Source organism: Tursiops truncatus, chromosome 14 (genome assembly GCF_011762595.2).
Source record: "Tursiops truncatus isolate mTurTru1 chromosome 14, mTurTru1.mat.Y, whole genome shotgun sequence".
NCBI lineage: Eukaryota > Metazoa > Chordata > Mammalia > Artiodactyla > Delphinidae > Tursiops > Tursiops truncatus.
Window position 1 is genome coordinate 34,798,751 of NC_047047.1, and position 24,906 is coordinate 34,823,656.

A 24,906-nucleotide genomic window follows, 5' to 3' on the forward strand; every position below is an offset into this window, starting at 1 on the left:
TTTCCACTCTTCTTGGGGTAAATTTGGTCCTGAGGGTCAGGAAGCCCCACCAAATCAGGCTTAAAATACAAGGCAATTTATTGGCTCCCTAACAGGTAACTGGAGTAGAGTAAGCTTCAGGCACTGCACGATCAGGACACTAGCACCATATTCTGCTATTCTCTTAGCTCGGCCTTCCTCCATAGGTGTCAGCTTTATCCACAGCCCAGCTTCCTTTCAAACAGCATCAAGTGGAACACCCCCAGGGAAAAAAAAAAAAAAGAACATCTTGCCCAGCCACGAAATAAAATTCCTTCCCTTCAGCCTGAGTGAGCCAACTGAGACCATGTACTCATTCCCGACCAAAAAAATTCCTAGTGATATGCCTCTCCGCTGAATCCTTTCCTTCCCTGCTCCTGGTGGGAAATGGGTCCTTTTGTATAAAAACACATTGAGGGCTTCCCTGGTGGCGCAGTGGTTGAGGGTCCGCCTGCCGATGCAGAGGACACGGGTTCGTGCCCCGGTCCAGGAAGATCCCACATGCCGCGGAGCGGCTGGGCCCATGAGCCATGGCCGCTGAGCCTGTGCGTCTGAAGCCTGTGCTCCACAACGGGCAAGGCCACAACAGTGAGAGGCCCGCGTACCGCAAAAAAACCAAAACAAAAAACAAAAAAAAACCCCACATTGAAATGATGCTAAAATATACAATTGGCATTAAACCTAGAAAGTTTTACTTTAATGATGCTCAACTATGAAAAAAATGAAAGAACTAACTATCAACCTTAAAGTTCTCCGCTGTCCTTGATGAAGGATCTGAGACCGCAAGTCCCCAGGACCTTGAACTCAAGGTAGTGAGGAGTGAGGGCAGAGGGCTAGAGCCTGGAGAAGGGAAGACAGCAGGGGACCAGGGGCTGCTGGCCTCATAAGAGATGGATTTTGAATGGATGGGATAGAAGAGATAAGAAAATGTTGCTGTAGCATCTTCTGCACCCTGGGTGGGATCTCATTCGGCTTAGTTTTTTTCTTTCTGAAAATGAACTTAGCCAAAAAAAGAATTGAAATGAGGGACTCAAACAGCCGCCGAAGTTCAGAACAACATTATCCACGGTAGGCAAAAGGTAGAAACAAACCAAATTTCCACTGATGGATGAACGGATACACAGAATGTATATATACATACAATGGAATATTATTCAGCCTTTAAAAGGAATGGAATTCTGACACATGGAGGAACCTTAAAGATGTGCTAAGTGAAATAAGCCAGATACAAAAGAAAATACTGATTCCACTTACATGAGATTCCTAGAATAGCCAAATTCATAGAGACAGAAAGTAGAATAGTGGTTGCTAGGGGATGGGGGGACGGGTACAGAATGGGGAGTTACGTGTAGAGTTTCAGAATATGGGAAGATGAACAAATTCTGAAGATGGACGGTGGTGACAGTTGCACAACAATGTGAATGTATTTAATGCTACTGAGTTGTGCAGTTAAAAATTGGTTAAAATGGGGCTTCCCTGGTGGCACAGTGGTTGAGAGTCTGCCTGCCAATGCAGGGGACGCGGGTTCGTGCCCTGGTCCGGGAAGATCCCACATGCCGCGGAGCGGCTGGGCCCGTGAGCCATGGCCGCTGAGCCTGCACGTCCGGAGCCTGTGCTCCTCAACGGGAGAGGCCACAACAGTGAGAGGCCTGCATACCGCAAAAAAAAAAAAAAAAAAAAAGTTGGTTAAAATGGCAAATTTTATGTTATGTATATTTTACCACAGTTAAGAAAAAGAACTTAGTTCATCTTTCCAGGCATTGGGGGCACAACAAAGGGGTGACAGGAGATTCTCAAAGAATGACTGTTGGTTGATTGGGCTATCTGGATAAAAGACACATTGATAGGGATACACTTCCCTTTCGGTTCCATGACGCTGATCAGGATGACCAAGATGATGAAGAGATGCGGGCCTCCCACAGAGGAAGCCTTGAGGCAGCCCAGAGTGAGAATGGACGCCTCCCACCCCTGCACAGACGAATCCCCAGCACACCCAGTCCCTCCGAATCAGGGCAGGCTCTTTTTGAGATGGGTGTGTTTCCCCCTTCTGTTCTCTGCAGGGAAGAGGCTGCAGGGTAGCGGAGGGGAGGAGAGGAGGTAGGGGGAATTTCCTTCTGTCGGGCAGGAAAATAACGCAAGGAAACAGAGCTATCCCTACTCTGTGAATGGAAAAGGTCTCTTTCAGACCTCCTTTTAGAGAGTCCCCTCCTGCCGTCTTCCCAGAGGGATGATGGAACACCTGTCACCAGTTGGGTCTGACTCATTCGTTTATCATCTCTCCCCACCCCTCTCTCTAACCCCCTCCCTCCAAACCCACCCACCCCGAAAATGCCTGAGCGCAGTTGACTATTTTAAGAACTGAATTCCCTGTCGGCATGGCAACTTCGGCTGTACCTCTTGTCACTGCTGCCTGGATGGAAGAAAAGCCACCTTTCACCAGGATTCCTGCAGCCAACAGAAGAGATGGTTCACAGCTCACACATGGCCACAGGGTGGACATCTAGTTTCTGTCGCATATTCTCCTTTGTGTGTTTGCTTGTTTTATAGCCCTTTAAGAATGTAAAAAAACATTCTTAGCTGACTGGCCATACAAAAACAGGCCCTGGGCCAGAAATGGCCCAAGGACCCTAATTTACCCAACCTTTGTTTAGGACAAGAGCAGCAGGTGTTCTCACTGCCTGGGTTTCTCATTGTGGAAGTTTTAAAGGTTGTGAAGGGTGAGGGGGCTGCTGGGGAAAAGATGGGAAGGCGTTGTGGAAGGACAGCGTGATTAATTGATTTTTAAAAATTTCCCCCTACTATCTATACTTTATTATACTTTAAAGGTTTATTTATATTCTTCTTGTGCTTCAAAGCTAAAATGTTAGGCTATGCCATTTTCACCATAGCCCTAATAAGGATTAAGGCTTACAATCTATGAGTTCCTCTTGTAGATAATGGTGTTTATTTCATAACCTCTTACATTCTTCACAAAGACCAGATTTTCTTCAAAAATGTTGAAAGAACATTTTGAATGTTTCTTTTCTGTTTGAAAATTTTTTAGAAAAAATTTTTTAATTTTAATTTAAAATGAATTATTACACAAATAGGAATACTAAAATAAACTCCCATGTACCTGAAGGGCGTTTCTGTGTAAATTAAAGAAACAGTTTCTACTTTCTTAAAACATGGATTGAAAGGGGGAAATGATACATTTGCAAATAGTATTTGTATGGAATCCAGTTCTAGGTCATATCTGAAAATGACTATTGGGGGCAGGGGTGGGAGAAACATCTGTGGGAATGAAAAGGGGATCATTCTTTGATGGTTACCATGGAAACCACTAGGTTAAGATGGTTGAGTTTGCTTATGGGGCAGTGAGGTTCCTGCTAACGGACTCTGGGTCAGAACTGTAGGAGAGCCCTTAGGCTGGTCCCCAAGGATGCCTTGCTGTCTCTGAAGCTCTCTCCCAACCCCCAATACTGTTTGAGGGTACTCTCATTCTGAATTTCTAGGGTTTGATGAAAAGAAAGACACTGTAGTGTTTCGTTCCTCAATTTTAGAGCTTTGTTTTGTATTGAGTAAGCTAGGGTCAACGTGTTCATCTGCATACCCACTTTGAGGTGTTCTGGGATTTTATGGTAGACCACTCCTGTCCTGTTTATAATAGGAGGGCCCCTATGTCCCTGGAGAAAAGCCCTAGGACTGGTGGGGGTCTTGTGGTATTGATGCCCACCTCAGAATGCGGAAAGTACGACCATGAGCCCCGGAGGAGCAAGGAATCCAACTTAAGCCAATGAGATTCAGAGGGTCCAGACGCATTTGCCCTCTCCTGAGAGAACTTGACCCCAACGTAGAATATCCCTCAGTCGCCAATATCCAGAGCTGCTTTAGACATCAGATAATTTGCTCTTAGGCATATCAGTAAGAAGTGGAACTTTGTCATCGGACTCCTTGAACTCGGATCCATTATCTCTACCATGGCGTACTCTGTCACCTAATGGCATCGGTGGTGGGGAAGGAATCCACAAGACGCCTAGCATCCACAAAGGGCAGGCACAGAGGCAGAAGCGGGCTGGAATTAGTCACCAAGGGATAAACGTGCGCAGAGTGACAAACAAGAGGCCGCGGAGGACCGACGTAGATCCTAAGCGATGGGGCCACAGCGCATCGATCCCCAAACTTGAGGATCCCTAGGGCGCTCCCGCAGCTCCAGAAGGAAGAGCCTGCACAGACGAGGCACGGCCACCAGGGGGCGCGCGGGCCCCGGGATCTCGGGAATCTGGGGCAGCGGGAGGGAAAGAAACTGGAAGGCTGGCGCAATACCTGCTTTCTCCCCAGGATGTAACTGGCAAACAGCAATGACAGGTATCTCCTGGGCAGCTGCTTGCCCGTCCGTATCTCCCACAAAATCAGAAGCCCCTCGAGGGCAGTGACTGTGTTTTCATTCCCTTGCTTCCCCCGACTGCACATGAGTTCCCTTGTCCCCATCCTAGGTTTGCTGAGTGTTAAAGGAACACGTTCTTACCCTGGAAGGTGGGAAGGGGGCACCTGGAGGAGGGATGCTTTGAGGCAGCTGTTTGAGACATGTCAGATGGTCACCACGGTGAACTCCAACAGTTGGCGCGGAAGGCGAGCTTGTACACTTGAAAATTTGGGGGCGGAGCCTAGGGGACGGGCAAGAAATAAGACAGTGGTTCTCAAACTTCTTAATCTCAGGACCCCTATATACTCTTAACATTACTGAGGGCCTCGAACAATGTTCTATTTACCATATTAGAAATTAAACTGAAAAATTTTAAATATTTACGTAAAATTACAATAATAAATCCACTACATTAACATATATATATTTTTTTAAACCTATATTTTCCGAAACAAAAAAAGTTAGTGAGAAGTGTGGTTCCATTTTACATTCCTGCAATTTAAAAAAATGTTTAGCTTAATAAAAGACAGATGGATTCTCTTATCTGCTTCTGGACTCACTCACTATCGGACTGAGTTTTTGCAAAGCACATAGCTTCATACATTCACGAGAAAATGAGAGTGAAAAAGGCAAATAACATCTTATTATGAAAACAGTTTTCATCTTGCAGACTTCCTCCCCATTTTGATGTTAAATAGAATATAACTTACATACAGTGTAATTTTTGGATAAGAATTGAGAGGCTTTTTGTAAAAGGAAGTTTGCCTGAGGTGAAGGTTGAGGGCTGAAGGCCAGATTGCCTTCAAGTTCACCCACTGGAAAGATGTGGCCTCCGTGGCCGGTGGTAACAGAAAACAGAGCCTCAGCCAGCATAGACACACGTGTATTGTGTGAGCGTCAGAACCCTGTTATAGCTGACTTTTCACTGTCTGCTGTTCTGAATTGCAGAGGGCAGAATTGTGGCCGGACTCCCTCTCTTGAGGCCAAAAGCATATTAGAAAGTTGTTTCTCCTTGGGGACGGGCTTGTTTTCCTAATTCAGATACTCTGCTAACTTTGAACCCACTGGGGGGTTCTTATCAATTCAAAAATGTTTCAAAACAATGGTCCCCCCTCACCTCACCTGTTAGAACTGCTATCATCAAAAAGACAAGAGATAACAAGTGTTGGAAAGGATGTGGGGAAAAGGGAACCCTTGTGCACTGTAGGTGGGAATGTATTGAATAAATTGATAGAGCCACTATGGAAAACAGCATGGAGGTTCCTGAAAAAATTAACAATACAACTACCATATGATCCAGCAATCCCACTTCTGGGTATATATCTAAAGAAAGTGAAAACAGGATCCTGAAGAAATGCCTACACTGCCATGTTCATTGTAGCATTGTTCACAACAGCCAAGATATGGAAAGAACCTATGTGTTTGTCAACAGACAAATGAATAAAGAAGATGTGGCATATATATACACAATGGAATATTATGCAGCCATGAGAAAGAAGGAAATCCTATCATTTGCAGCAAGATGGATGGACCTTGAGGGCATTATGCTAAGTGAAATAAGTCAGACAGAGAAAGACAAACACTGGATGTTATCACTTCTATATGTGGAATCTAAAAAAGCCAAATGCATAGAAACAAAGAGTAGAATGGTGGTTACCAGGGGCTGGGGTGGGAGGGTTGGGGGAAGATGGGGAGATATTGATCAAAGGGGACAAACTTCCAGTTATAAGATGGATTAGTTCTGGGGAATCTAATATACAGCATGTTGATTATAGTTAATGATACCATATTGTATACTTGAAAGTTGCTAAGAGAGTAGATCTTAAACGTTCTCACCACAAAAAACAAATACTAATTATGAGATGTGATGGAAGTATTAGCTAATGCTTTGATGGCTAATCATTTTGCAATATGTAAGTATCAAATCAACGTGTCAAACACCTTAAACTTCCACGATGTTATATGTCAATTATATCTCAGTAAAGCTGGAGGGGGCAGTGTGGAACGCCACCACAATGGCCCCAACATCTCCATGCCCTAGGCCTGCCCTGGGGTCTGTGCAGAATGCCCCAGTCTCAATGAAGAGGCAATGTGGGGAGACTTCCAGAGTCAAGTAACAGATCAGGAAAGCTTCTTCCCAGTTAATTCCCTCCTGGGACACCTAACCTGAGTGATGATCACAGTCATCCTAGGAATGTCACAGGTCCCACCTCACATCCAGCAGGGGCGGAGGCTGGCTCTTAAAGCGCCAGGTGTATTCTTGAACCCCCAGGTTTGGGAGCCGCTGGCCTCCTCTATCCCCATCTACCTATTCTACAAGGGCCCTCAGTCCTTAGGCACCTTGGGGTCGCTAGGGGCATATATTTAAAATTTGGCGTTCCCTGGCCCAATCTCTAGAGAGCCCAATAGCTGGAGATTAGATAGACCTGGGATGGGCCCTAGAACAAGTTCTAAACAAGCAGCCCACTTCATGCTGCTATAAGTGGCCCAGGACCACCCTGTGCCTCAAGGGTTTTTGCAGCCTGTGTGTTACAGTCTGAGTGTCACAAAGAGACTTGAGGGCCCAACTCAGAATCAGTGCAACCTTCGCCTTACGTCCCTTATCCTTTGAACAATCAGACCCCTTCTTGGGAACTGAAATTTAAAATCCAGCATTTAAAAGTCTCATTTGATGAAGGTGACAGTCTTCCCCCACAATCCCAGGATGATGTGTTCCAAGAAGATCCTAGTCTTCTCAGACTCCAACCGGGCTGCGAGCACTGCCCACTCACCTTCTCCACACTTTACTACCACCCTTCTACTACGGCATGAGTCGATGTGTTTGTGGATGCATACACATCCATCTTTCAAAAGAGCCAGGTTAGGGCTTCCCTGGTGGCGCAGTGGTTGAGAGTCTGCCTGCCGATGCAGGGGACGCGGGTTCGTGCCCCAGTCCAGGAAGATCCCACATGCCGCGGAGCGGCTGGGCCCGTGAGCCATGGCCACTGGGCCTGCGCGTCCGGAGCCTGTGCTCCGCAACGGGAGAGGCCACAGCAGTGAGAGGGCTGCGTACCGGTAAAAAAAAAAAAAAAAAAAAAAAAGAGCCAGGTTAAAGGTGCAGCAGGCAGGAAAAAAAGGGGGGGCAGATTTATGAACTCAGCTTTCTTCATACCAGGAGCCCCACTCCCACCTTCTCCTCCAATTCGGTAGAGGATATTTCAGTTCCGTCATCACAGAAGGAGCTGCTGCTGCCTCTCTGCCCACCCCCTGCCCGGGCCACTGGTTAGAAGGGCCACCTGCCTGACTGGCTCACGGATTTCCTAACGGGACTCCTGGACTCTGGCTCCCTCAGGACAGTCCATGGCCCCGGATCTACTCTGCAGCCAGCCTCATCCTCATTCTCATCCTCATTCTCTGCCTTTGTCCCTGGCTTTCACATTTACTCTGCCTGGCACACATTAGTGAATATTAACTCATTTCATGAATTGCTTAAAGCGTCAAGTTGCAGCAAGTAGCTTTATTTTCCCCTCAATTGTGTCTAGGCACACACAAACACACACTTAGGAATGGAATTGGGTTTATGGTGACCTCTTTTTTTTTTTTTTTTTTGCGGTACGCGAGCCTCTCACTGCTGTGGCCTCTCCCGTTGCGGAGCACAGGCTCCAGACGCGCAGGCCCAGCGGCCATGGCTCACGGGCCTAGCCGCTCCACTGCATGTGGGATCTTCCTGGACCGGGGCGCGAACCCGTGTCCCCTGAATCGGCAGGTGGGCTCTCAACCACTGCGCCACCAGGGAAGCCCTGTGGTGTCCTCTTTAACCTCTGGGCAGCCTAATTCATTTTCTGCTGTGGTCTGAACTCTGTGGGAACCCTCAGCGGAATCTGGGGCTCTTCACCATCAGCTTGGGAAGACTCGATCCTGGGGGAGACTTGATGGAAATGATGAACGTGCACAGATCAGGGCTAACTCCCAATTCTGGACACCAAGGCAGGTCCCATGCCAATTACACTTGCGTCCCTGGGTGGGCCTGGGCTTCCCCAGTGATTGCAACTGGCAGCCAGGTTGAGGAACGCCACCCAACCCAATTCTTGGGAACACCTTCCCTTCTGCCCTAGTGGCCTGGAAGTCATCCCCCCAACAGATGGCTTCACCAAGGAAAAGAGAAACTATCAGAAGTCCTTGAAGTGAAATTCCCACAGGAGTTCAGGACACCCCAAAATACGCCACTTTGTTATTCTGATTATTTTGAGCTGAGGGCAGTTAAAAACCAGCAAAGGTGGAGAGAGGCTTTCTCCAAACCCCCCTCATCTGCCTAAGACAGATCCTCTGAAAGGAATTCAATTGTCATAAAATCTCCTCGCTGGGAGTTTCACCAATCAGGGAAGATTGTCACAGGAGAGGACACTAGGAGTCCACACAACACCCTGACAAACTTTGTCACAAACTATCGTATCTCCCATCTGTTCTTCAAAGGGCCCATTCATCTTGCCCCTAAATTGCCCCTTCCCTATAAAGACGGTATATAAGCTCTCAAATGTCATCACCTTTCTGGGTACTCACGTCTTTTCCTGTGATGTCCCTGTCCGCGTAACGTTAGAAATCCACAAGTGTGTATACCTTTTCTCCTGTTAATCTGCCTGTTGTAAGTTTATTTCAGAGACCCAGATATCGAACCTAGGGGGGTAGAGGAAAAGTCTTTCCTCTCCTACATCCTCATCCATTCCTTCCTTTTTTCATCAGATATTTATTGAGCACCTACCATGCTAAGTTGTCGGCTAGGTATTAGAGATACTAAGTTGAAAACGGAACATGGGTCAGGCCTCAGGAGGTAGAGTGGAGGGACCGGACACTAAGCCAGCAGGGAAAGTTCAGCCCGCTCCCCAGGATCCTGGCCCATCGCAGAGGGTGGGAGGACGCTAGGAGCGACTAAGGATATTTCTGGGAAACAGGGCTCATCCGTGGCAACTTCTCAGCACCTACGGGAGGGGCGACTTCAGGCACAACACGGTTCTGTGTCCTGGGAGCGCCAGCATCTTTTAAACACAGGCTCTTAACGTTATTCATATTATGCCTCCTATGCTCTGTAGGAGGTGGTGCTGTTGCCTCCATTGTACAGATGAAGAAACTGAGACTCCGCGAGATGAATCAGCTTGTCTGAGCTTGTCACCTCCAGTCTAACTTCAGAGCCCTTTTTGTAACAGCTCTAGAGAGACGGGCTTCACTGAAGGAGCTGGTAAAAACGGACAGGGCCATTTCCCTGGCATCTCAGTGCGGCCCTGGAAACACCAGGTGTCGTCGGCAGAGCTGGCAGCTGGGGGTGCCGGTGTCAGCAGTGTTGGGAGAGGGCTTTGGGGCAGCTGTGGAAGGTGGCGCTGGCGGCCTCAGCAATCCTGGCGGGCGGGCAGCCAGCCGTCCCCCCGCGGCACGATATTTGATATTTATTGAACATTTACGGTGTGCCAGACACTGTGTAAGTACTTAACGTGGATTAACGTTTTTAATATTTACAACAACTCCCACTTTTACGGATTAGGAAACCGAGGCCCCAGGAGGCAAGGTAACTTTCCCTGGTCAGCATCTGATAAGTGAGAAGCCAAGGTCCGAACCCAGGCACGCTGACGGCTGGGCTGGTGCGCTTCGGCGCTGCGCTCTGAACATCCTAGGGGAGGCTCAGGGATCTAATATCTTGACGTGTTTACTTATCAGTAGCGTGCCCGAGGGATAGGAGGGCCAGTGTGTGGATCGCAAAAATGGCTACAATACTTTGCAGCTCCTTCCACCAGGAGCTGAAGTCCGTTTCCCACCTCTTGAGTTTGGCCTGGCCTGGCGACTGGCTTTGACCAAGAGAGTGTGGCGGGAGTGAGGGCGGCCGGTTTCCAGCCCAGGCCTCAAGAAGCCTTGTGGCTCTGCTCTCCCCATCCTTGGAAGCCCGCTGCTACAGCAAGCAGCCTGGGGTCGGCTGTCCTACCTCATGAGAGGGACGTGGCCCGGTCGCCCTTTCACCCTAGCTGACAGCCTGCTGACCATGAGATATGTGGGTGAAGCGGTCCTAACCCATCCAACGACCTGCCGGCTCACCACGGACACACACACAGGCCCCGCAAAGCCAGGCTAGCTAGACGCTGCCCCACTGACACCCACAGAGTCAGGAGCCAATAAATACACGTTTCTTGTTTTAGGCCGCCGGGTGGCTTGTTGTGTAGCAATAAACACAGCAGAAAACACCTCAGAGAGAAGGAAGGTATGAAGTTGGAGGAATTCCCACCAGACAGTATGAGTAAGTGGAAACCCTTCAGGCAGGGAAAAGAGATTCAGAGGAAAACAGTGAGGGCCGGGGGAGCACCTGCCTGTTTCCTCAGAAACCCAGCACGCTCACCCCTTCCAGCTTCCACCAGGTGGAGGAGAAGCCATTCTCTTCCGAAGAGAAACTCCAGAGAGAGAAGAAGCTGAAGCAGGAGTACTCTGCTCCTGTAGGGAGGGTGTCCACAGTCAGCCCAAGGTGGCTGCCTCTTGGCAGACACGCTGGCGCTGCATGTCGAGCAGACGGAGAGAACCCAAGACAGTCCTGTGGACCTGGGATCCCGCGTGTCATGGAAGGGTTCCAGCTGCTCCACTGGAGGAGCCCCGATCCAGACAATGAGCTGTGTGAGCCTAAACTCAAGCAGCGGCCTTAAGAATGAGAAGAAGCGGGGAAAGGGGAGAAACGTTTAGGATGTACAAGGAACAAGAAAACTGGGGGCGAATTGAAATAGGGGGAAAGGTCAGTGGGAGTGGGGCAGCCTAAAATAACACTGCTGTTCAGAGTACAAAAGGATGCCCCGGGAGATAACAATAGGGGGAAAAAAGATTCGATGATACTTACTAAATGTCATCATCATATAAAATTTACATATTATGGTATAATCATGCCTTTTGGTGATGACAGTGGTGATTTTTGGACATAGCCTGCCACCGGCCCTTGTTTTAAGGATTACCCCTCCTTGAGGCATTTGAATTTTAAAGAGAATCAAAGCCTTCGGGTAAGGGATGACGCTGTATTCACAGGATTTCAGGCAGCCATTGAGAGTAGAACAAGGGTTTTTCTTTTATGTTGGTCCCTTCCCGGGGCTCTTGGCCTGGGCACTAGTCCCGGAACCACAAATATCATTTCCCAGGACCTTGGCGTCGCAACACCTTAAACTCCCTTCCTCCCAAGTTTTCCCAGTGTTTCTCAGACTTGGGGAAGCGACTCTCCCCGCTCCGGAGCCTGGGGGTGGGGGCGGCCGATCCCCCGCACGGCCGCCAGAGGGCGCTGCTCCGTCGCCGGGAGCGCCGCGGCCGCCTGGGCGTGTGGCCTGGGGTGGGCATTTTTGTGTTGTTTAAATGCCAGCATTGATTGCTCACTCCTTTCCCAAACATGTTTCTAATTTACCCGGTATCTCGTCTACGTGAAAGCCTCAAGAACAACAACAACCAAAGAATGCACACTTAACTTTAGTTACCGGGTGAGCAAAAGGGGTTTGACACCAAATGCAGTTTCGTTCCAGAAACCTCTGGGACTGGGGCAGAGCAGCCAGCAAGGGATCTCCAGAGGCTACTCACCGGTTAGGACAGAGGCACGTGGAAACAAACACACCGAACCTCGACCCTGGATAGGTTCTTGCTAGCACCCAACAAGCCGGCAGCTTTCCGCTCCAGAGGACGGGTTCGTTTCCGGCTAAGTTCAGGAGCTGGTGCCCGAAGAGGGTGCCGCGCGGGACCGCGGAGAAGCCACCCGCGGCCCTGGGCAGGCGGCGGGCTCCGGCTTCCCGCCTGGCCCTTGGTTGCGTTCGGCGTCCTGAGGAGCAGAGGCGCTCGGATGCGGATGAGGGGGAGGGACGGGGGGCGATCCGGGAGCTCGGGGCAGCAGTACCCGCACAGGGTGAAGGCGGGGAGGCAGGGGCAGGGGGACGAAGAGGGGAGCAGAGGGAGAGTCCTGTCTGATGGGGGTGGCGGGGACGGCCCCTCGGGCTTGGGTGAAAGCCTGACCGCCACAAATAGAAGTTATCAGCGAAGAGACCTAAGGATGCGTTTGGCTGCAGGGAGGTCTCTAGGAGACAAAGCTCCTAATCCCGGGGTGGGGGCTGGGATGGGAACCCGGGGCGGGGGGTGGGCTGGGGGGGGAGGAGTGTCTGATTGACAGCTGTTTTTCGGACCAGAAAAAAAAAAAATCCCCTGGCCCCTGGGGAGATTGCTCAGTCACTTTTCTCCTGCAGGAAGCTGCTTCTTGTTGGAGCCTCCTGGGATTGGCAGAGTTAAAATCCTTTAACCCAAGATGCCTTGGGCCTTTTGTTCAGCTCTGACAATGGAATTGGCTGGGAGAGGCTGGGAAGGCAAGGAGCTAGGTCTGGGGTGTATCCGTGGGGTGGGCGTCTGGTGAAGCTGTGTTCAGTCACAGGGTGAAAAAAAGCGATTTGGTCGCGTGTGTGTGTGTGTGTGTGTGTGCGTGTGTGTGTGTGTGGTGTGTGTACGTGCGTGTGCGCGCGCGCGCGCGCGTTGGGGGAAGGTGTAAGGAGGCCCAAGGCACGGGCACCAGCTCATTAACACGTGTGTATGAGTACCTGCTGTGCAGCTCAGCAAACCTTTAATTACCCAGGGAGAACTTCCAAAACTGAGAACTCAATATTGGTCCCTAAAAGGTTGGATAATGGGTTTTTCTTGCATCTCAATCCCAAGGGACAGATCTCCGACTCCCCTGGGCTCCCAGATTCTTCTAGATGTTTTGTCTTCTAAAATTCTGTGCTCCCATGGGACAGCACTTAGTTAAGGACACTCAGAAATGTAAACCTTTCTATCATGTTAATCATCTTTAAATCTTTGCTTTGAACCTATCACGTCCTTGAGTCCTAATCGTCAGCAGCAGCCACTCCAATTCAAAGGACTTGGAGTGACAGTCTGCAAGCCCTCTCACTATGCAGAATCTTCTCCTCCCATTCCCCATGTGCATCTTCCCCTGTAGCCAGCCTGGCCCCTCAGGGTCCCTTGGTATATCTTGAATTCTCCAGCCTCCCTATCTCTGGCCCTGCAGTTGCCTTCCTGGCCATCTAGCTGGTCACTTCCTTCTCCATTCAGTTCTGGCCTCAGTCGATCAACATGCATTCACTGAGAGCCCCCTAGGTGCAAGGCATCTATCCCCTGGAATATATCAGAGACTAAGACAAATGCCTGCCCTTAAAAGATTTTTTTTGCCTTAATGGGAGGGAATAAAGCCAAACAATTTCACGTGTTGATAAGTAGCTAATCAATGTGATAGAGTTGTGGTGGGGTGGGGTTAGTGGGTGCTGCTTTATTTGGGTAGGAAAGGCCTCTTTGAGACCTTCTGGGCAGGAAGAATGCTCCAAGCAGAAGGGATAGCAAGTGCAAAAGCCCTGAGGCAGGAATGCACTCCGTTACATTCAGGAGGCACCATGAAGGCCATTGTCCCTGGAGCAATGTGAACAAGGAGATTTCAAGGGCTCTTGAGACATAGGCAAGGACTAGACCATCATGTCCTCACGGGTCAAAATAAGGAGTGTGGGTTTTATTTTGGTTGCAGTGGGAAACCTTTGGAGGATTTTATGCCAGGAGAGAAGAGATTCCACTTACCCTTTAGAAAGATCACTCTGGCTGCTTGGCAGAGCAAGGAGTAGGAGAGAGGAGAAGAGTGAAGCTGCAGTTGCAGACCAGACGTCCTGGCAAGAGGAGGTAAAGGCAGGGTTGCGGCTATGCAGATGGTCCTATGACAGAAGAGAAGAGTCAAGGATGACACCTCCATTTTTAGGATAACTGGGTGGACAGGATGCCCATGTTAATCGGGAAGGGTAGATCAGCCGTTCCGTTTTGGCCATACCAAGACCTATCAGACATCAGGTGGATATGTGTAGACAGGTTTGAGTCTGGAGTTCAGGGGCATCTGTCCTTCAGATTTAAATTTGAGATCTAGCATATATATGGTATTCAAAGCCATGGGCCGTGGGACAATTCCACTTCGGGAAAAAGTAAAGCTAGAAGAGAGAGGGATGAGACTGAAGCCGCTCTAATATTTAGAGGTCTGGTAGCGGAAAAGTGAGCAGGCGATGCTGAGACAAACAACCTGTGACGTTGGAAGAAAACCAGAAGATGGTGATTCTAAGGAAACTAAGCAAAGGAAGTATTTCAGGAAGGAGGATGCATCAATTAGCTAGGTAAAAAACAACCATAAAAATCTCCATGGCATGTAACAGTAAATATTTATTTTACTCATGCATCTGGGAGTCGACTGGAGGTCAGCTGCATGAGGCTGACCTTGGCTGGGTCTGAGTCTTCTCTAGATACATGTTCCTCATCATCCTTGCACGGGTAGGCCAGTTAGGGCAGGTTATCCCCTGGTGATAACACTGGCACAAATAGGCAGGTGGAAATGCCTCCTAAGGCCTAGGCTTAGAACTGTACCATGTCACTCCTCCCACGTTCCATTGGCCAAAATGGGTCACGTAGCCATGTCCAAAGTCAAGAAGCAAGAACATATACTCCACCTCTAGTGCAAAGAGGGACTGCAAACTCACATAGGATAAGAACACAGAGAGGAGTGACAAGAATTAGGACCAATAATTCAATCTACCATGGAGTGGTCCAACATGTTCGATGCCATTGGGAGACCAGACGAAATTGGGACTGTAAACTGGCCATTAATCTAGTCGAGATGTCAGTCACTGGCATCCTCCTGAGAGCTATTACAAGGGAATGGTAAGGACAAAAGCCCAGCTGGAGTGGGTGGAGGTGAGAGGAAGGTGAGGTGGGGAAGTGTGAGTATATAGACAACTCTCCCAGGACCATCTGCCCAGCAGAGGGGCAGAAAAATGGTGCAGGAGGAAACGGGCTAAGGCTAATATGTTTTTAGATTGAGGGATATTAAGTCCTGCTTGACTTCAGTGGGAAGGATAGAGTAAAGAGCCAGAAATTGATGGTGCCTGAAAGGAAGGGAATACTTGCGCTGGTGAAAGGGGAAGGGGCCCAGGGCACAGATGGAGGGATTGGCCACAGCTGGGTGGAGGGAATGCAGAGCTGCAGGCATTCTGGTGGCTTTGGTGGGAGGAAGAGCAGGAAGTTGGTCTGTTTATACCTTTTCTCTATGAAGGATAGTCCCAGGCCAGGCTGAGAGTGAAAGAGGAAGGGGCGTTGAAAATATGAGGAAGAGGAAAAAGTGTGAAATTGTTGCATGGTGGAGAGAGAAAAGGACTTTTCTAAGAAACAGTAGTGGGATTGTCCAGCAGTTCAAATGCCCATTGGAAATTTATGGTCATAAATTTGATGTGAGTACATCCACAGTAGCTGGGTAATTTTCTTTTCTTTCTTTTTTTTTTTTATAAATTTACTTATTTATGGCTGCGTTGGGTCTTCGTCGCTGCGCACAGGCCCTCTCCAGCTGCGGCGAGCAGGGGTCACTCCTCACTGCGGCACGCAGGCTTCTCATTGTGGTGACCTCTCCTGTTGCAGAGGGCTTCAGTGGTTGTGGCACGCAGGCTCCAGTAGTTGTGGTTCGCGGATTCCAGAGCGCAGGCTCAGCAGTCGTGGCCCATGGGCCCAGCTGCTCTGCAGCATGTGGGATCCTCCGGCCCCAGGGCTCGAACCCGTCTCCCCTGCATTGGCAGGCGGATTCTCAACCACTGCGCCACCAGGGAAGCCCTAGCTGGGTAATTTTCTTCAGCGGTGTTCAACTAATCGGTTGCAGGTGTGAAGTAACCAGGTTGATTTAACCACAGCTGGGCGTTCACCAGGTGAATACAACGGAGAGAAACTGGTGTAAGGAGTTAAGAGTGTTTGCAAGGGAGATTTCTCATGCCGGATCATGGAATCTCAGCTGGCTGATAAGTGAAGACCTGAGGGGAGACAAATAGTGAAAAAACAGTAGAGCGATGGACTGGAGGTCTCAGGTGGGAGAGCCAGTAGACTGGAAGGACCAGAGTGAGTGAGCTGGTGGGCTGGCAGGTAGTGGGATCTTTGAATCTGAGATTTTAGAGATGGTGTAGATATTCACGGTTCCCAGGTCTAGGGTATGACCAGGAGACGAGGATGGGGCAAGAGATGTATTGCTAGGGCTAAGGTAGTCAAGCGACTTAGGGACTAGGGTGTTGGGCGAGTCATCAGAATTGATGCTGAGGTCACCAAGAATGATGACAGTGGAGGAGAAAGAGCCCAGTGCTGAAATCATCAAGGGACAGAGGAAGTAACCAGAAGGATAATAAGGTGACACTAATGAGAAGTGGTGGGTAGCAAGCTCTGTTGCCATGTATTCCATAGGAGCTGGGTTTTTGAAGGAAGAATAAGAATCAGATTGGAAGCTTCAATGGTGAGTGAGGAGACATCTCCAGGCCCTGAAGCATGGCCTGAGGAGCAAAGAGCCTCTGTTGGAGAGGGCTGTGGAGCAGCAGTCTAGTCAGGGGTCAGACAGCCTTCAGGAGGAAGGAAGTGAGGGTCCCAGCCTTGGAGGGGATGGAGAGTAGAGGCTGGGGAGGGCGTGGGAAGGCAGGGAGGGCTGGGGATGGGGCCGAGGCCAGTGGCCCTGAGGCATGATAGGATGGCTCTCCCTGGCCATTGGTGGCCCCCCGGGGAAGGTGTCGGGGCAGCCACAACTGGCCCCTTTGGGGAAGCTTCCCAGATTACCCTGCCTGGAGGGGGACTTCCTTTTCCAGGAACCCCCATAACTTTGGTTGCTCATGTTTCTCCGTTAGGCCATATCATCTACTTCCTGGTGTCTTCATCGTTCTTCTTCCGTGTGGATTTCTTATTTCCTCAATTAGAGGCAAGTTTGGGCAGAACCCCAGCTATGCCATTTTTGCACGCGCTCCAGGCCAGCACAGCACCTGATACATAATGGGCCTTCAGAAATGTTTGTTGCAGGAGTTGGATACAAATGCGGTAATGGTTTCCCTTTAAGGCCAAGAAAGGGGCCTGTCCCGGGGGTGGGGGGGAGGGTCCTTCTGCCCGGGGCCCCGCCCCCTCCCCGCCCCCACCCCACCCCCACCAGGGCCAGCTGCAGCTGCCGCCCCTCTCCCCTCCCGCAGCCGCAGCCGCAGCCGCAGTCGCTGATCCGAGTAACCGGACGCCTGGGCCCGCTCCCCCTCCCGACCCAGGGCTCGGCGGCCAATGGCAGTGGCCCGAGCCTCCTCCGGGAGCCGCGGGGGCCCTCCCGGCGCCACCCGGCCAGGCTGGGGCACCCGGAGTGAAGGCCTGCCCGGCTGCGAGCCCGGCCTCCAGCTCCCGCTCGCGGCCTGTGTTCTCCGTGCCCTGCGTGCTCTGCCGTACGCCCGGCCCAGCCCAGACACACCCGATCTCTGCCCCGACCCGAAACGGGGAGGTCAAGGCTGTGAAAGGGGATTGGGCAATCGGCGCAGAGCCGGCACCCAGAGGGCCAAGCCGGGACCCATCCCCAGCCCGGGGAGTCTGGACACTCAGGTTCTTGGGCGTTTGACAGGCTGAGAGACCTTGGGCAGTGGTGGAATCTCTGAGCCTCAATTTCCTCATCTGTGGCTGAGGCTAGTCCCTGTCCACCTCTTAGTGGGGCGGTGTGAGGACCTATCCAGGCGAAGGGTGTGCAAGTCCTTCTGTATTAGCCAGAGGACAGGCCGAACCCAAATCATTGGGACCTGTCGCCACCGGCCCTGCAGCGGATGAAGACTGCAGCCCCGCCTCCCCACCATCCGGGTCTCACCCACCATCCAGGGAATTCCTGGGTTCAAGGGAAGGGCCTGACACAACTTTCCTTAACACCCCAGTCTGGGCGTTTTCTGCAGCTCTTCACTCCCAAGGCAGAAGTTGGCTGGTGGAGTTTAGCAACCCCCAGGGAAGGGAGTGGGAAATAAATGCTGGGCTGGAAGGATGGAGCACAGGCACCTTTCCAACTACCTATTTTATCGCCTGTGCTTACTAGAGTGGAAGACGTGTAAAGAGGAAGCTCTCACCAACAATGCCTTTTTCCTCCTCCAGTGATTACGACTACACACTCGTGCCTGTTACCTGCCACAGGCTACAAATACTCAAGTATTTATCTGTATACCTTTGCTCCTGGTACCTTAAACAAAGCTAAGGAGAGCTCAGAAAATGCATTATAGTCCGAAAGCAAAGAAAGAGAGGAAGTCTTTGTCAAGGATGCATTATTTTAACATTCCTAGCTTTCCCACATCATGGCAGGGCGTGGGTCACCTATGGTGATGAGGACACAACAGGGGTGCCCTGAATCTTTGCTTCCATGTCCAGTTCCTGAACAGGCTCCCAAGTAGGTTCTGGAACCTGCAGCCTTAGCTCACACCATTTCCCGCACTGGGCTGGCAACCCTCGGGCACCTTGCCAGGGCACAGTGTCACGTGGCAAACTGCTCTCTCTTCCCTGGCACTTGGACTCCAGGGCCCTGCACCCCATCAGGCCCGCTGCCCCAGGTGAATCCAAAGGCAGGATGTGGTCAGGGAGTCTGGGGGGGGGGTCCTTAAGTGGGGAGGGGTAGAGGCGCTCACCAGCCCAGGCCTGATGTTCTGCGGGTTTCTTGAATTCATTCGCTTCCAGACCTTTTCAGCCTTGCCAAGCCCTGTGTGAAAGATCAGAACAGCTGGAAATTTCTAGCAGGAGAGTGCCAGGTGCTGAACATGTCCCGGTCTGACTTAGAAACAGTTAGGGGCCGGGGCTGTTTGGGGTTGGCATTCTTGCCTTTGCCAGACAGGCAGGAACTGCTCTCTCTTGGAAGGAACTGCCACCCCCGAGCCTGGGCTGGAGCTGCAATAAACCCAGGACACCGGGCTGGGGACGGAAACCAGGAGCCTCCAGCCTCCCAAGCCCCAGGAGGACACAAAGGGCCTCCTCTCCGGGCAAAGCAGAAGGGGACGGGCTGACCAGGGAGGGCCGGACCGTCACCCAGTCAAAGCCAGGCGGCTGCAAATGAAACACAGGCCTAGAAGGCTCCAACAGGCACTCTGTCTTTCCCAGAGCCAAGAAATCCTGGCTAGAAACTTGACTATGGAGTAAGGCAAGGCACCGGGAAATACTTGAAACCAGGCGAGACCCCTGGTAATGTTGGACTCCGGACAAACAAGGGCTGAGCCAAGTGCTTTTCCCCCACCTGGCCCAGACACAAAAGCTGAGCTGGCCAGCGAAGACCCAGGGGAGGTGGCAGAGGAGCAGGGGAGGGACCCAGCAGGAAGAGGAAACCTGGCAGCAGGGTCATTTTTACCCTGCTCAGACAGCAGAGCTCTCGCACAGCAAGTCTGCAGAGGGGAGAGTTCCCACTTGGCTTCACACAAGGCCAAGGTCACCCAGGCCTTCTGGAGGCTCTCACGAGGGGCTCTGGAAACTGCAACGCAACACGCGGCAACCAGGACCAGGCTGCAGGAGCCAGCTCCCGTGTGAAGGAGGGGAGTTGGTAGGGGCAGCTGCTGAGGAAGCCCAGCACCCCGCCCCCAGCCCCAGGCTGTGGCAGGACTGAGCTTTGCCTTCAGGACTAGCTCAATCCTTACATTGCAGGCTCAGCCTGCTTCATTTTATTTTATTTTGAAAATTTTATTTATTTATTGTTATTTTTAAGAATAGATTTACTTATTTATTTGGCCGCACCGGGTCTTAGTTGCTGCACGCGGGATCTTCACTGCCCCATGCGGGATCTTTAGTTGTGGCATGCGGGCTCTTAGTTGCGGCATGCAGGATCTAGTTCCCCGACCAGAGATCGAACCCGGGCCCCCTGCATTGGGAGCACGGAGCCTTAACCACTGGAGCACCAGGGAAGTCCCAGCCTGCTTTATTTTAAATGCATCTACATAGTAGCACATGTTATGGGTAGACTTTATAAACCTACTAAGGAATGTTCTTTTATTCACATTTCTCGTAATATGTGAAGGGAGGGTTACTTTTTAGAAGTTCCAAAATTAAAGAGAAAAAGAGAAATCATCCTGTGTTGAGGATGGACTCGGGGTCTCAATTTCCTTTATCCTTTGCTGGATCTTGAAAAAAAAAAAAAGAATAAAAAGAAGTGGTCCACAGCACGAAATCTTCTTGAAAAAAAAAAAAAGCTAGAACATGCTCTATAAAAAGAAATTCAGACAAAAAGTATAAAGAAAAGAGCAAAAAATCACCTATTAATCCCCCCCCCCCCAGTGATAGCCCTGATATCATTTTTGCGTATTTTTCCCAGACTATTTTCTATGCAGGCTGATACGTATTTTTATATGAGGCACAATTACTAACATCAGAGTGTCTTCTCCTTCTTCCTCCCCGTGCCCACTGCAGAAAATCCTGAATATGCCTATCTGGTTTCCCCTCACTTGTCTCTTCCAGAGAGAGGAAGAATTATCACTTGCTGAGAAGAGCTAAATTGATCTACATAATAAAGGAATGCAGTGGGACAGACCGAGTTCCAGAGTAGGGAAAAGCCTTCTGGACTAGGGTTCAGCAGAGTGTTCAGATTGTAGCACATTCGAGGCTCTGGAGCAGCTACAGGGTGCAGAGAATTGGGCTTGGAGGATGGGGCTTCTGAGATGGGCTGATATGGTTCTGACCTGGAGCCCTTTTAATGTTCTTCCAGAAATGTAATTAAATAATGGAATTTATTTTGTATTAATTTTGGCTATTAAGCTATGCATTAAGTCCATATAGAGACTGAAACTTATGGTCTCCCCTCTCATTTACAAGGGTTATGTTTTTTAAATATGGGGACGCACTATATTTCCTTTTTTTTTTTTTTTCCGGCAGTACACGGGCCTCTCACTGTTGTGGCCTCTCCCATTGCAGAGCACAGGCTCCGGACACGCAGGCTCAGCGGCCATGGCTCACGGGCCCAGCCGCTCCGCGGCATGTGGGATCTTCCCGGACCGGGGCACGAACCCGTGTCCCCTGCATCAGCAGGCGGACTCTCAACCACTGCGCCACCAGGGAAGCCCCCTATATGCTTTTTTTAAAAATTAAGTTTCGTGGTCAAGTCAATAAATGGAGATATTTGTTATCCTCTTAAACAGCTGTATGGCTGTCCTTCATTCATCTTCACCATAATTTATTTAACCCGTCCCCTGTTGATGATCATTTATGTTATTCCATGTTCATTGTTATCAATAATTACCCAGAGACTATCCCTATGTGTATACATCTTGGCATTCTTGCTGAATTCTTCCTTAGGATGTATTCCTGAAAGTATAACTGCAGGGTCAAAAGAAAAGAACATTCAAATTTTAGTGCACAGTGCCAAGTTGCTCTCTGTAAAGACTGAACAAATTAAAACAACCACTTACAGGGACGGATTCTGCTCTTGAGTGTAGTGCTGTTGGCAAGGGAAGTCCCAGTGGGCCAAGCAGCCAGAGATGCTCTGGGAAAGAGCTGAGCTGTGGCGCAGGGTAGGGCGACAAAGAAGGGTCTTCCAGGGAACATGGTAAGAAAGCCAGTGAAGGCACTATGTAAATTACTTTTGCTACCCAGCATCCCTTCCCTGGGGGAATCACCTTCCCCTCCACAGTACCCCATTCAGCCTATGAGCTTTGGATGGCGCTGACTTCCCACCTTCTCCAAGACCCCTATCCTGGGCTGGCCACAGAGGTGACCATGACTGGAGCCAGATCAGTCAGAAGTCTCCATACCCTGATGGGGGTGATGGGTCCAAGCCAGGAAGAAGTCTTTCTTGCTCACTGAGCATGATGTGACACCAGAACTGGCAGTGACCCTCTCCTCCCATCCCATGCAGATCTGAGAGATGGAGACAAAACCTTGACAGCCTTGCAGAGCCGCAGGACCTAGCCATGTTTGAAGGCATGAGGCCCATCCCGGGCTTTTTGTGTACCACCAAAAGTCCTTTCTCCCCCTCAAATTATCATGAGATTTTATTTTTTAAGCATTGGCTTTTTTTTTTTAAATAAGGTACATTTCACATAATATCAACCATTAACCATTTTAAAATGTGCAGTTCAGTGGCGTTGAGTACATTCACAATGTTGTGCAACAGTTGCCTCTATCCAGTTCCAAAGACATTTTCATCACCATGAAAGGAAACTCCATACCCATCGAGCAATCCCTTCCTATTCCCTCTTCCTCTCGGGAAGTTTCATATAAGTGGAATCATACAACATGTGATGCTCTGCATCTAGTTTCTTTCACTTAGCATGCTGTTTTCAAGGTTTACCCATATTGTAGAGTGTTTAAGTACTTCATTCCTTTTTAAGCCCGAATACTATTCCACTGTCAGGAATATACCACATTTTGTTTGTCCATTCTGATGGACATTTGAGCTGTTTCTACATTTTGGCTATCATGATTAATGGTGCTGTGAACATTCATGTGTTCATATTTGTTTCAATGCCTGTTTTCAATTCTTTGGGGTATATACTTCAGGGTGAAACTGCTGGGTCACATTGTAATTCTATGCCCATACATTCTACATTCTTTTTCTAGTTTAAGCCCACGTGAAGTGGGTTTCTGTCCTGGGCAGCCAAAGGAGTCCTGACTTACTCCGGCCTTGAAAGACGAACCAGCCTGGCCGAAGTGGAGAGCGGGGAGGAAAGTGTTCACCCTGGAAAGGGTGGGCAAGCAGCAGCAGAAACACGGAAACAGAGCGGGGAGGAAGTACATTCTCCGGTGGGAGTGCCACATGAGAAAGTCTTTTCTGGACACGTAGCCGGGCCACACTGTCTGGAAGACCCACAGAGAAGAGGAATCTTAGAGCAGTTGCTTTGGCAACCCAGTCTGTGAGAGGAAATACCCTCCTTCCTCTTTTTCTTCCTCCCCCCACCCCTTCCTGCCAAGGCCTGTGCAGGATGCACCAACGGGGAGTAGTCTGGGTGGGAAAGAACACGTTTTCCTTTTTATTTTATTTATTTACTTATTTTTTGCGGTATACGGGGCTCTCACTGTTGCGGCCTCTCCCGTTGCGGAGCACAGGCTCCGGACGCGCAGGCTCAGCGGCCATGGCTCACGGGCCTAGCCGCTCCGCGGCACGTGGGATCTTCCCGAACCGGGGCACGAACCCGTGTCCCCTGCATCGGCAGGCAGACTCTCAACCACTGCGCCACCAGGGAAGCCCCACATTTTCCTTTTTAAATGAGAAAGGTTTGTTTCACTCTGGGCCTCCTACAGCTCAGCCAGGGATCGATTTCTCCATGGTGGTGGGCCACAGGTCGGCCCTCAGGACCACGTTTGAGAGGGCCAGCCACCTTCACACCTGCCCGCTCTGCCCGGGACTCCAGGCAGAGTGAAGCCCCTGATCCAGCGTAGAAAAGAAATCTGTGAGGTCTCTGCTCCTTTTCCTTCATTCCTACCACCCACCCCTCTCGGCACCCCGATGTCATCAGTACCTTTGGGGGGACCGAACAGGACAGTGGAGATCTGTGTTTCTGCTCACTCTCATTGAAGTCCAGTTGCTCACTCTAATTGAGATTCTCCTCAGAATCTGCATCTTCCCCCCTGTGGAATGGAATGCAGGTAGGAAGCAATTCTATTGACTTTCTTTGGTGTTGAACCCCTTCCGTGTGTGTCATGGTGGGCAAACTCCTGGGCAATGGAGGAAGAGGGGGGCTTTGGAAATATTAATAACCCAAGGCTCCTGACCCTGAGGTACATGCTGCTCAGTGGGGGAGATAGATGTGTACCCAGAGGAGACAGGGGGCAGCATAAAGTAGGGCAGACGACATTACAATGGTAGGGAAATTTGGTTTTAGATCCCTCCTAGTGAATATTTATTTACTCAGTTGACTCTGTATTTTAAAAATTTAATCAAAAAAAAAAATTAATCAAAGTAATACCTTCACATAGTTTAGGAGCTGAGACAGCAGCACCAAGTTGCCAGCCAGGTGAGGGAGCCGTCTTGGAAGTGGATCCTCCAGCCCCAGTCAGGCCTTCAGGTGACTGCATCCTCTGCTGATACTGTGACTAAAGCCTTTCTGTAAGAGACCCTGAACTGCATCTGCCAAGCTAAGGAGAATTTCCGACCCACAGAAACTGTGTGAGGTAAGAAATGGTTATTGTTTGAAGCAGTTAAGTTTGGAGATAATTCATCACACGACAATGGAAAACTAATACATAATGGTTGCTATTATTATTTTCTCGGGCTAGAACAAGGACGCCTTGCTCGTAGGTTGTGTATTATGAAACGGGCTAAGGACTCTCGGACAAGTTACACAGCTTCATTGGAAATGATAAGTCTCACACCAATCCGAAGTATCCTTCAGAAGCCAGTGGTCTCAGGGAGGCGATGCCTGGGCTGACAGACCTGGTTCACAGATGACCTCAAGTGCTCAGGTGACAAACATCCAAACGAGAGTTATGGGGCTGTGGATCTAATGCAGTTCCCGCAGTTAGGAACTGACCGAGCACTTTCAGTAGAAAAAAACAGTCCCAGCTGCAGGTTCACTTGAGTCTGGCCCTTGTTTCCAGCGTGTGGAAGCTCGGACCTTCCCATGAAAACATGGTAAAAACCTCTGCAGTATTTCCCAGCGAAATTGGCTTCCTTCCCTGCCACCAGGAGCTGGACAGAGCTGTGGGCACATGAGCAGCATTTCATCAGTTAATGT

At 50.0% G+C, this 24,906-nt stretch overlaps 1 protein-coding gene and 2 long non-coding RNA genes across 7 annotated transcripts in view; 1 reads left to right on the forward strand and 2 right to left on the reverse strand.

Moving 5' to 3' along the window:
- Window positions 1-12,432, reverse strand: part of SLC1A4 (solute carrier family 1 member 4) — a 119,760-nt gene extending 107,328 nt beyond the window's left edge. Inside the window, exons 1-3 of one of the 2 annotated variants that reach the window (XM_073791302.1) lie at window positions 11,984-12,432; window positions 4,526-4,664; window positions 2,413-2,567 (exon numbers count right to left, since the gene is read on the reverse strand). The gene's annotated coding sequence lies outside the window, so the exon portion shown is untranslated. The remainder of the gene's footprint in view (window positions 1-2,412; window positions 2,568-4,525; window positions 4,665-11,983) is intronic. The other variant, XM_073791303.1, reaches the window with a different exon arrangement.
- On the forward strand, window positions 11,671-24,286 carry LOC141276326 (uncharacterized). Of its 4 annotated transcripts, none has more exons than XR_012325676.1 (4): window positions 11,671-12,086; window positions 17,110-17,296; window positions 21,110-23,818; window positions 24,149-24,286. It is a non-coding gene; the product is annotated as an uncharacterized lncRNA (long non-coding RNA). The 4 variants fall into 4 exon arrangements; XR_012325677.1 differs by lacking the exon at window positions 11,671-12,086 and adding an exon at window positions 16,256-16,727; XR_012325675.1 differs by lacking the exon at window positions 11,671-12,086 and having other exon boundaries at window positions 16,256-17,296.
- The window catches only part of LOC109551187 (uncharacterized), a 93,558-nt gene continuing 92,343 nt past the window's right edge, over window positions 23,692-24,906 (reverse strand). The window contains exons 12-13 of the long non-coding RNA XR_012325674.1: window positions 24,139-24,870; window positions 23,692-23,800 (exon numbers count right to left, since the gene is read on the reverse strand). This is a non-coding gene — a long non-coding RNA (uncharacterized lncRNA). The remainder of the gene's footprint in view (window positions 23,801-24,138; window positions 24,871-24,906) is intronic.